Raw genomic sequence first — 12,377 nt, 5'->3', positions numbered from 1 at the left:
CAAGGGCAAGAAGTTTATTAAACATTCATGAGTCCTTTCTGCAGGAAGGGAATTATCGCAAGCTACAGTTCCCATTCACCATGTACGTCCCTACCCCAACACACCTGCTGCTTTGAACCCAGGGCCGCCTTCCCCAAACTGGTGATTATTAATTTTCCTGGGCCCTTGAGCAGGCAGATGCAGAGGTGCACGGGTGTGACGCTGTTTGAACAAGAATGAAAGACTGGCTATAAATTAAATGCATTGCATTTTGAAAGTGGCTGAAAGAGGTGAACCAGTCCAACATAACATGACTTCAGGATGCCACCGCACATTTCCTAGCTTGGTGGAAATTATTTAATGAAAGTGTTTGTAGAAATGCAGCCTGCCAGTATGCTCGCCAAGCCTGCGTGATCACTAGAGTCAGATGAATTAATCCTGCTTTTGGCAAGGCCTCAGCTATTGGGTTTGGGTTATGGACAAGAAAAAGAAAAAAAAGAAACCCTGTTTCATATTGGTTTGGGGCTCCTGTCAGCATGTTCCCTGGGTGGAGGGGAAGACAGAAACCTTCCAGGCTGTTAGAAAAATGAAGAGCTTTGTGTTTACCATACTCCCCTTGCTCTCTTAAGGGAAGTTAAAATAAGCCTATCAATGCCTTGTCAGGCCACCAGCAGGAGAAGACTTGGTTTCTCCTGGAAGCCCCTGGCTGAGAGTTGCCATGTGGAGGGAAGGTGGGCAGACAGCTGTCCCCTCAGGAACCCCAGCTCCAGCTCTACCACTGGCCACCTAGTGCCCCTGAGCATGCTGCTGAGGCTCTGGTTCCCCCCTCCTGCCTTATACTTGTTGTTGTGCTTCTGGGCACAGAGGCCACGTTTTCCCCCCTTCTGTTCAGAACTTGGTCTACCTAGAATATGCAGAGAGAGAGAAGGAAAAAGAAAGTTATTCCTCCAGAGAAACACACCAGATCTGAGTTGTTCTCACTTACAGACTCCTCATCTGGGTGTTCAAACTGAGTGAGTAGGATTGATTGGGATGTAAATCAGGGCCAAAGTACAACAAGGACTATCCGTCCCTCAATTCCTCCCCTGGCTTCTTGCATGGGCCACGAGTCTCTGGGTTTTAGACGTTTCCATAATACAAATACCAAATGTCTGGATTGTCCCATCTTCACTATGAGGAAGGGAATATTGGAAAAAACACTTCCTCATGGGTTCATGAGGCAGGTGAGCAGCCTGCACAGAAATCCATTATTCCTAGGATAAATACAAATGAAAAAAGAGAAAGAGGGGAGGGAAAAGAGGAGGGGAGACGGGGAGACGGGGAGACGTACTTGGGACTCAGCAAAACTGAGAAAGTTTTGCTTGGCTTGAGTCTCTTTTGTTGCAGAACTGGTTACAATTTCTTTCTCCTTTTTGAATAATTCATGTCCCGGCATCCAGGCTCAGCACAGCTAACTCACACGTTTGTCTCAGCAGACAGTCTTCCCACAGTGAGCAGTAAGTGCAGCTAGGGCCATGCGGCAGCCAGCTCCCAGCACTACCCATACATATGTCTATAGCAGGGCTTCACTGGATGTATTTCTGTCAAGTTGGGTTGAACAGCAACTGCTCCCTCTGTCAACTCAAGGACTGCCTGGTAACCCCTCCCTGCAGCATGTCTTGCTGTCCTGGGAGCAGCTGCATCTCCTTTCCCTCACTCTACTCAGGCTTGAATCTGGCCATCTCCACAGCTGAGCAAGAGGACATTCCTCATGGTTTTTCACTCCAGACCCCTGGCCCTGGTGCATCTTGGCCCACTGGGATGCTGACAGTCAGAGCAGCAAGGTCAGCGCTGTGGAGAAGAGCACAGGCCCAATGTAATCACATGCATGCGTTAAAACAGGATCTCCAGTTTTCAGAGCACACAGAAAAACGAACCCCAGCAGGATAACTGCCAGACATCAGAGGTACGTATGTTTTTAGGGATATATATATGTAGAAGTATATAATGAAATTGCATTCCATTAAAAAAAAAACACCAACATGTATTTACTACCATTTGGGGTGGTTTCCTGAATGCTCTCAAGGCAGCGGAACACCTGTAAGGACCCAGCTCCAAACTGGAAATGGTGCAAATTCCAGTACAAGGAATTCACTGCGGAAAACTAGGGCTCAGGTTGGAAAGTGGTGTTCAAAACGTCTATCTCCAGCAGCTGTGGAACAGAGGTTTTTAGTTTTGGCCTTCTTTCTGAACTTCTGGTCCTGCTTCAGTTAAAGAGAGGACAGAGTAGAGACAAGAAAGGAGGTATGCTCAAAATTCAGTGCTTTGTTCGCTTATCCACACATTCTCTAATTGCGTTTAGCAGAGAAGTCTTAAGTCTGTCCTTCGTGCATTTGGAAATGCTTCAGGCAGCCCACTCAGGGGTCTGTCCTGCTCGCACCTGGCAGAGTACATTCCTCTCACAGAGGCGTTCTCAGTGGCAATGTTGCCTACCTCACCACAAGCAAAATTGTACATTTCTACCAGTCGGTTTCACCTCTCCCTCCTCTTGGCACTTTGCAATCCTTCCACTGCCTGCAGCTCTGCAGTGCTGCAGTGGTGGCCCCTTCTGAAATTCACTGACGTTTCCCTGAGGCTTAAAGAAAGGGTGTTACTCACTCTTGCTTCTCTGCAGGGAGACTGCTCGACAGGACTGCTTCCTCCTCCCCAGGTTCGCATCGTGAAAGGCTCAGACTCCAAAATACTGCTGCAGAGAGGGTCACAACTGCTGGGACACTGTCCATCACAGGGGCACCACCCAATCCCCAACAAGGATGGCCATGAGGCCACAGCAATCCCTATGCTACTGCTCCACCACGTGTACTGGGATTATCAGTTGAGGAAATCTCTTTTCCTTAACAAGAATTAACATGATAGCCCTTATGGACCCAGATGTCATTGTTCCTATTTTTTCCTTTCCTGCTTTAAACGTATACCTTAATTTTCTTCTGCAGAAGTTGAATTACTCCATTGTGATTCTCCTTCTGATGGCTCAGACCTTCTTAAAACATATTGTATTATATCATTGAAAGTCTGCTGCTTGCAAACTGGACTCTAAGTCGAAGACACAGCATGATTTAGGCCTGCATTTGCAAAGAAATATTTTGCAAAATACGTCTTTGGCTCACACAACTCACAGCAAACTGCTGAAACTACAGACTAATATCCCCAAAGAGCTCTAGTACAGCTCTATTAAAACTGTATTTTAAAGCCAATACGGACATTAAACCAGCATGCAGACAGCCACTGCAGTGTGTTCATGTACCATCGCTACCTCAGGTGCTCAGGAATCAAATGGATGTAAGAAAACCTGGAAACTGGTCAAGAACAAGTATTGAAGATGTACCATTCTAACAACAGCTGTGCCTTGCAGACACAGCGCTAGATTTGGGATTGCAGCATCCCCTTAAGAAAACTAAACGTAAAATGTCAGCGCTGGCAATAAAAATAGCTCTCACCTGAAAGAATAGCTTCCTCAGGTGCAAGTAAATGTACACCTACGGGCTATCTGATTTGTTACAGTTATTTCCTTTGTGGAAAGGCCTGGAAAAATCTTCTTTATGCTACTCCTACTCTACTGTTGATTCCTCAAAATAATAGTTGGGCTAGAGTCTTTGCCATGTTTAGAGGGAGAAATTTGCTACTGGGTTCAGTGCAGACTGGAGAGCGCAACACATTTCATGTGCAGGTGTCCTTCAGACTTCTCTTAACTCTGATCCCTGGTACAGCCTTGGAAGGAGTTCATCCTCCCAATGTTTGTAAAATAAAAAATTTTGAACACTTCACAAATATTTAATCATCATAGTCATTCACATCCTGACACTAACATCCTGGGAAAATCAATTTAAACTTTTGGTGTCTCTGCTGAATTAACAGAAAAATGCTTCACTTCTTGCTGTGTGGTCAGCCTCAACAGCAACCAAAGGCTGCTGGAGTCCTCCAGTGGAAACACAGACAAGTGCAAAGTGTTGCCACAGCCTGGGCAACTGAGGTCAGTCTAGAATAACCTTGTAAATTTTTAATTGGTTTCTGTTCAGTTCAAGGCCATATGATCACGTCCCTGGTGCTTGTGAGCTGCTTGTTACATCACAGTTTGCTCTTGTTATTCCTTTCGAGGAACTTTCCTTTGGTAACATGAGTTACTTCTGTGGCTGCAGGCTTTCCAGGTGGCGTTTTTCAGCTCTTACAAAGACCTCAAAGGCTAGAAAATCCTGGGTGCCCTGTCTCCCTAACTTAAGATTTCTTAAAATGAAATTGAATTAAAACGTTTCAATATGTCAAAATTAAGTCTCTTTCTAAGTTTTAAATCCTTACTTTTTCTTCCAAATGGAGCAAAGTAATGAAGCAGAAGTTATGAATACTGGTTTCATCTGCTTGTAGGCCATATGGTTGCTAGACTTTGATGTCTACAGCAGCATAAGTTTGACAATGCCTTTCCCGTGGACAAGTCCGTGGTAAAAGGTGTATAGTAGATTTGTTGGTATCTTTATAAAATGTAGCAACTTAGGATCCTAGAAACTTTTACTCCTGTAAGAAGGCTTGAAATTGGCTCAAAAGTTACAAGGGGACAGAATGATCACACATGCTTTGTATCAGTAGGACAGAAAGCTAAAATCACATTTGGGACCCTAAGAAATCATAAGATTATAGCTTAGGAAGCATGAGAGTTCTTCTTTAAATGGGTTTATTTTACCTACTTCTTTTCTGAAGTTTCAGGGAGCTTTGAAGTCACTCAAAGATGAAATTGTCACTTCACCTCAGGAGGCAGAGCATTAAATAAGGCAAATAAAATTCTTCCAGTAGGAGACAAGAATTATAATACTTTTCCTGAGATGGGGGCACAGCGCTCAGGGAAGAAAAATGATCACGTGATGCTTGCCCATGGTCAGCTTCTTCAGGGGAGTGTTCTGCAGCAGCCTTAGCTTACTCCAATTATTTCCAAAGATAAAATGTCAACTGTGGTTTTCATATGAGATATTTCTAAATATCGCAAAATCACAACTGTAGATACAATAAACAAAAGAAACAGGAAGTGTCCAGAAACAATAAATACGATAAATACAGCCTGTATTTAGACATGTTGCCGAAGTGGCCATGCAAAGATAGGTGTGAGTGAAGATCATTTCATTCATCACAAAACAGAGTATCAAGCAGAGTTCAAGAGCTAACCTAAGCAGTAACACTTTTCAAACCCCAAATATTACCACCATACGTGCTTGCTGGAGCCTGCTTCAGCTATGTGCTCCCTGGAAACATGGTATCATCAGCACTGGGGGATGAGTTCAGGATTCTGAGGGTGAGATCAGGGTTCCTAGGTTCCATATTACCTTCTCAAAGGAGTTTCTTTCAGCACTTTGCACATGCAAAGGCCCACTCATCTGACAAGCACATTTTATCATTAGATGTGAATCTTTGGGGTGAAACCGTTTCTCCCTTTGTATTTGTATAGTGCCTGGAGTACTGGAGACCCTATTTCTATCAGCATCTCTAAGAGACGTTGTAACATTACATGAAAGAAGGGTACTATAGGAATTCAGCATTTGAGATCTACAGCATGTGATGCCACAGATAAAAGGGGTGACCTGGGATCCCATGTTATACAAGGGTTTGGATTACATTAGCAAAATGGTCCTTCAGGTTTCGAAATCTGCACTTTTCCTCCATAAATGAAGATGGATTCAAAGACTTCAGGATTCTCATTTCCATTTTACCATATATGAGAACTGAGTCCTTTCCTGCCGTATCAAAATACTTTGTGTTGAGTTACCCCAAAGCAAATTTTCAGATTGTTTGTTTGTTTCTCTAATGCCTGCAGCAAAACTGGCATTAATTTCAAATGGTTAAAAAATTCATGTTTAGTTTCTAATTTCTGCTTCTTGATCAAGTAGCAAGTAGGAAAGAAATTTGATCACGGTTGGACAAGAAATAAAAATAGAGACTCCTGGAATTCTAACAACAACAACAAAAAGATGGAAATAGGAATTCTTATTTCTAGTTTTCCTTACTGGAAACTGCTTAATAAATGGTAATTTATTACACCTTACACACTAAGTAGGAGGGCTTTTTAAAGCATTTCTGTGTGCTGTTACATGAGGTCCATCTGTTACACCTCAAAAGGACAGAGCTTCCACATCATTGCACTATTACAGATATACTTTATGCTAGAAAACTTTTATTTTCAATTCCATGCAAATAAATACGTTAAGCATGAAATTCTTCAACAGAAGCCCTCTCTAAGGTAAAAATGTTCTGATATTTTTGGGGCTAACTTTGCAAACACTTTTCACTGTTGTCCCAAAAGTGAATAGGTCTAAATGCTAAAAGAGGGTGACAATACAGTTACCGGAAAAACAAAACAACAAAACAAAACAAAAAAATAAAGCTAGTGTATTGAATACGATGATTGCTGTGCACACAGGAATATTCTATGCTATTTAAAAACAGGTCCTTTTTTACTTTCACAAATCAGTATAAGAGAAGCCCCGTAGCTGGAGAACATTCCTCTGTTTGCAACTTACTTGAAAGTTGCTGGGGTTATAGTGACACCTTATGGTAGTTTTATTATATTTTACAGATAATAAGAAGTTAAGATCTTTTACAGCCTTCTACAGACTGTCGCTATTAGCAAGGGACTGCTTTGATGTTTTTAGAAATCTTTGTTTTACACATTACTCAAAAGATCATTCCACATCTTCAAATTTGTCTGGTTTTCCTTTTGCTCATACCAGAAAAATAGGTTTTAAAGAGGAATTGTCTTATCTCCATGTTTAGCAAATAATCTGTCCCAGGTGGTACATGCATACATGCTGATCAAATGTGTGTGGTGACGATACCCGGTTTGTGAGTAGCCTTTTACTGGATCACTTCACCAAATAATATCCTGTAGTTCATTGTGTTCTTCTAGCCTCAGATCTGAACTCTTTAAAACATCATGACAGAAGTTAATGTTGTGCTTGTGCTGAACTACAGGTAAGGCTTATTTATAGAGATATTCTATTTTATAGAACAAAATAAGCTCCAGAACACCTTTTCTATATAACCCCTGCTTGTTAAGAATTTTATGACAGAAAGAGACACAGCTTAAAATGGTAAGTCAACTTTTGTTTCATCAAGCAAAGTCTGTTTAATATTTGAAGTCCTGTCAACCTATGCCAGTGACCAAACTTAATGTCATCTCTTAAAATCTGTACATTAAAAAATTCAAAAAACACATGTTTTTGCCAGACTTTTAAAGATATTAATATTGCTAAACTAGCTGAAACCACTGGCTATATACCTAGGACCAGCTGCAGTGTTTTTGAAAGAGTGGAAAGGATATCGGTTTTATTTCCAATTAAAAAACCTCACTTGTCAAAGTTAAGAAACTGAGCAACACTGAGGAAGTAAAACCTTCTCTTCCCTTACAATGCGTGCATAAAAAAGAACTGAAGAAGAATGAAATTCATCAGCTGCACCATCTTGAAGGACATGGCAACCAGTTACGCACAGTTCAGGACAATGCTTATAATTAATAATATTTTTGTTTAAATAAATTTGTTTTAAAACACACAGGTTTAATATTTTTTTTTGTGAATCTGATTTCTACATTTTTTTATATATTGAGTATTTTACTTACTTTTCACCAGAGAATGTCTGCTACAGAAAAACAGGAAAATAATGAGTAATTTATTCAATTTTCTAACCACAATCATTCAATCTAAGAGAGCAGTAATTTCCAACAGAAATAAACACACAGAAAAGAAACATTACAGTAAGCGTGTGTTATGGACCTGAGCCCAAGCAGCTGCCCACCAGCAGCAACAACTGTCAGGACCAGTTAAGCTCTTCCATGAGACAGCAGCAGTCAGCACCCGGGTAACTTGGGAGTTTGAACAGAGAGGGTGGGTGCAATCTCAAAGAAAACAGGTCCATGCCATCGGGGCTGGCAGTGGATATTGTGTCATCCTGGCAGATGACAGCTTCCACTCAGCCATTCCCTGAAATCTGCCTCTGCTCTGTATTGTTACTGTATCACTCTGGGATCCGGACTCTCTAATCCTCTGGATCACTTACCTGCAGCTGCTTTTAACATTTCTTACTTGTTTCACACTGCCCATAGAAGAGGAAACTCATTGGCCGCTTCCACTGCAGAGTCTGGCAGCTTGCTGTTGCTGGGCCATCAAGCCGAGACACAGCCTCATGTCAGGCGCCCTTCTGCAGCCCCTAATGGCAAAGAAACAATCTCCAGCTGAAGGGCAACAGGCACAAATTCCAGGCTGTCACTGTCTTAATTTCATCATTCTCTTAACAAGTAGCACCAGAAAAAAGAGTTGTGGAGCCCTCTGATTTCTGTTGCCCTTCCACGCATCCACGTGCTGTCTGTGGGCACTGAGGTAGGAAAGAAAACCAAGGAGAGAGGAGCTGCAAGAGATGGCTGCACCAGAAAATACAACTGCCTGGAAAAGTAGCTGGCACAGTCTTAAAAAAAATTCTAGCAGAAGTGCTAGGTGTGGGATGGAGTCAGTTAGGCTGGCGATTATGTGTGAAGAGACCGTCACTTTATTTAATCTCTCCAATGCACAGAAAAATCAAGGCTTTGCACTATCTGTGTCCTGAAAAGCATAAGGAAACACCTCGTACCCAGCAGGCAGTTAATGATCCAATTAGCTTAAGTAATATTTATTGTGTTTGCTTAACCAAAGAGCTTCAACTGCAAGGTTTTGGTTTGCAAAATGTAGTGGGGAGTGTAATGCAAAGGTAGTATTTCACTGCAAATCTCTGTCTTGTAATGGTGGTCAATCAGCAAGTATGATGCAATGAATTCTTTAGAAGGCACAGGGCATATATGCACCATCAAACTACAAAAAAGTCAACTAATTTAAGAGTTTTCTGCTTGCTATATAATAAAAGAAGAACTGATTCTTCAATAATTTAATTCTGCACGGGGTAGCAATGAAAATACATTAGTGTTTCATATTGAAATTGCTCAGACAGCAGAAATGTCATTTAGTATCTATCAGGTCAGAAATCCACACCAAAAAACTATTTCTCTTGCTAGTTTTATACAACAGATCAAGAGTTTGAGCACAGCTTTACAGCAAGTAAAGCCAGGGTTTGTAGTATAAGGCTTTTTGGGGAAAGGCTGTAGTTAAAGTTCCTCTTTAACAACAAAATGACATTTTAGTGTAATTTTATTTTTCCTGATTCTTCTGCTCTGATGTTGTAAGATACAATCGCTGTAAGATACAATCATTTTTAGAAATTCTTTAAAAAAAGAAATTAAAAAAACTAATTAAAAAAACTTACCTCATGCCATGTCAGGATAGAATCTTTGGATAAAACTTATTGCTCTAGTTACAGACATATCTGCTTGCTTTGTTTGCATTGTTGCTTATTTGCACTTATTCGAAGTCAATTCTGTGACATCAGCTAAGCCCTTAACAGTTTTGGTGCCGTAGGTAAGTGTTTATTCTATCAGCATGGTGGGGGCAGGAATCTCTTTCCTAGTTTTTGCTTTCTCTTTTCTAATTTTTTTGAGTTGTCGTCTCTAGTATTTGATTTTTCCTGTTCAGAAAATAGGCCAGTTATTCCTCCTTGTGGTATCTGCTCCTTAGACACCTGCTGGAAAGAAAGCTCTTCAAATACGTGTTTTGTTTACTCTTACAAACCACACTCTTAAGCTACCGTTAAGGAGACACGGAGACGGACATGAACAAATGCTCCCTGTGCAGTTACTTTGGCTCCCACCACCAAACTCCTCAGTTTTCAGGTTGAAGATAATAATGTTTTCATTGATCTAGTTTTCAAATGGAGCTTCTGCTTTGATTATCCTGGATTTGAATGGCTAATTATTGCAGAGCAGCACGAAATGTAGTCTTCTGAATGTTGTGCAAAGGTGATGTATTTAAGAAATTCCATTAAAAAAAAAAAAAGACAAATAATGATCAAGGCACAAGCAAAAAGCCTGACCAAAAAAAACCCCTTCAAGTACTGGTAAGTATATAGGCAGACCATTAAATGTCTGGCATTTTTAAGTTTCAGCTTGTTGCTCATCCACAACTGCCTTAATCTGTAGTAATATACTGCACTAGAGCCATAATAACACAGTTCATCGGCAGGTGTCCTACAGAGGAAACAAGTGAAGATTTCTTTTTTCAAGCTTATAGTTTAACTCTAGAAGTTATGCCTAGAATACTTAGTAAATTGTTTTAGAGCTTGAATACCCAGTGTTTATTTAGCTGCTCTAGGGTTTGTGCACGGGCAGGAGTTTATTTCTGAATTCCTGGTTTATAAGCTTGGCACAACAAACTGGAATCCACTTTGTTACACTAAGCGCTGATTTTCCAGTCTCCAGCTGGTCACACGAGTGCAGGGAGCCTCTGCGATGCAGGACAAAAGTGCATTTGTGTCTGGCAACAGGAAGAGAACATAGAAAGAACAATTTCTCTTTGCATAACTCCTCAAACCAGCTCACTTCCCATACTTGCTAAGGTGTGTTCCTCACATGGGGTAAGACAGCTCTATCAACGCTGAAATGGAAAGGATTAAGCTTTAGCTCTGACATACCTAAAAGACGGACTAGAGATACTGAAGTGATGAAGCAGAGACAGTTATCTGTCTGTATTGAAGTACTCCAGACAAAGAACTATCAACTGCGAAACTCTCCAGCTTTTCCCTTTTGAGGTCTCATTTATCTGAATTCATTAGTTTATGAAATTGTCAATTTTAACCACAACAAACCAACCTAGAACACCTGGATTTCTGCACGAGTCTTTCCTGCTTAAGAAACAGGGAACCGTTATGGATCCTACCAACGTGCAGAATTGGAGGGGACAAAGAGAACATCACCATGGTAAAAGACATACAAGTCAGATCAGAAGGGTGATCCGCTGAGCAACTTCAGGCTGGCATTTTCTCACCAGAATGCCACCGAGTATGTCGCCACCTTACTGAAAGTTCACTCCCTTCTGCTACTGTTGAGAGAAAGCTGGCATATAAGAAGCTGTACTCCCTTGGCAGATACAGCTGTGGTTGGAATGGGGATGCCGTCATCCTTAGCAAATGAAAATGGCATTGGAGCCACCTGATGTTACCTTTCCATTTCCAACTCATCCATCTCTTTCTTCTTTTAATCTCTCCTCCCATTTCATCTCAGCCAACAACGATGCTGCTAAGCAGATCAGATGTTTCATACGTAATCAATTTATACCATACAAAAAGCTGAGAACTAGATTCCTTCAGAGAGCTGGCAAGCGGTAAGCCTGACAAAGCAGTGCATCTTGAAACCCAGGTTTAGAGAAGGGCTGGCTTCTGGGTAAACAAGCTGTGAAAATGCAAATGTAAGTCACTGAGTGGCATCAGACCCCCAGATTCTGACATGGCTTAGCTTTCAGGAAAAGGTAGCGCATGTAGCACATGTGTTTTTCCCCAGGACTTCTATTCTTTGCATGAAGAACCATATGTGATCACAATTTACAGTTGTCTAGACAGCAGCCACTCTAAGAAATGAACTCAAAATTATGTGGGATAAAATGTATTTCAAACAAAATACCAGTGATTAAGTTTTCTATGTAAGTTACTATTAGTTAATTTTGTAGAAATTTTAAATAAAAATATCTCCCAACACAAAAATATGAAAAGTTCATTTATTTTCATAGGCAACCTCATTCAGAGTACAAAGTGATATGAATTTCTCAAAACTGTCACTGTACCTTTTACATATTTAAGTAACGGATCTAAAAGTTAATACAAGAATAAATTTGTTTTTTGAAGAGCTGTCCAATAAACCAGATATACACTAATGCCATGCTATGACAGTTCTATTTATGAATCACAGCTGACACTACAGTAACATCACTTTATAAATCTCATGAGAATTTTAATGTTTTACAATCAAAACATAAAACTGCCACTAGTACAGAGACTGTACGATTAGACAAATAAACAAGTATTAAATATTTTGCACAAGGCCTGAGTTCACTATAACACATTTTGATTTACAAGTCCCTCTCAGAAATCTGTACAGCAGTTAGAACAGTTGCAGAGAACCTAAAGACAATACAACCTCAAGGGCTTATTTGTTCCGTTGATACAAGTGTGAGGCCTGGAAGGCAAGAGGATTTGGTGTATGAAACCAAGGTTTTACTGCTTTGTGTAATTTCCTTGTAAAGCAGTCAAAACCTAATGGAAAGTAAGGTACAAGGCAGGACCTCACTTGAAAATCAGCTAACTCACCTGAAATTCTCCAGATAGGTTTCCTCACAGCTATTTCAGAGTAAAAGTTCACAATGAGTATATAAAATGCAGCATATATATTAACAAAGGACAAAAAAGGGTCACATATACAACAGGGTATTTTTTCTGTACTTCCCCCTCCCACCCCCCCCCCTACTTTTCATGCA

This window comes from Buceros rhinoceros, unplaced genomic scaffold (genome assembly GCF_000710305.1).
Source record: "Buceros rhinoceros silvestris isolate BGI_N320 unplaced genomic scaffold, ASM71030v1 scaffold4817, whole genome shotgun sequence".
Taxonomy (NCBI): Eukaryota; Metazoa; Chordata; class Aves; order Bucerotiformes; family Bucerotidae; genus Buceros; species Buceros rhinoceros.
The sequence above is the reverse complement of the archived record's forward strand: the minus strand, read 5'-3'. Positions refer to the sequence as shown.